The sequence below is a fragment of the Asparagus officinalis genome, chromosome 1, assembly GCF_001876935.1.
Source record: "Asparagus officinalis chromosome 1, Aspof.V1, whole genome shotgun sequence".
Classification (NCBI taxonomy): domain Eukaryota; kingdom Viridiplantae; phylum Streptophyta; class Magnoliopsida; order Asparagales; family Asparagaceae; genus Asparagus; species Asparagus officinalis.
This window is the reverse complement of record NC_033794.1, coordinates 113,214,745-113,215,194: the sequence shown is the minus strand read 5'-3', so window position 1 is coordinate 113,215,194 and position 450 is coordinate 113,214,745.

Below are 450 nucleotides of genomic sequence, written 5' to 3'. Positions count from 1 at the left end.
AAAATGAGAGACTATTTGAAACAAGGGCTGAATTAAATAAATGTTGGGGGTTAATCCACATTTACCCTTGAACTTGTCTTATTTAATCCGCCTAAGTATTGGAAGTTACAAAACTCCTATGAACTTTAATCCTTTCTCATTAGACACTCTAACCATATTTTGCAAATAGCTAGAAATGTCTATGAGAGAGAGAAAAAGTCTCATATTTAATTATTGGAAAAATTGCTTTAAGGCCTCAAAACCCAAAAAGCAATGTGCCCCAACCCTTCATACTATTTGTAATGTGCTGCAACCCTCGATTTTTAAAAAAAATTGTGCCACACCCCTCCAGCTCATAATTAGCCTAATATTATATGTTTTTTTACCCATGGCCTCAACTTTACCCCTCCCCACTTATTCTTCAATCTTCTTCCCTCAAATCCCAACACCCTCAAGCCCCCAAATGCCAGA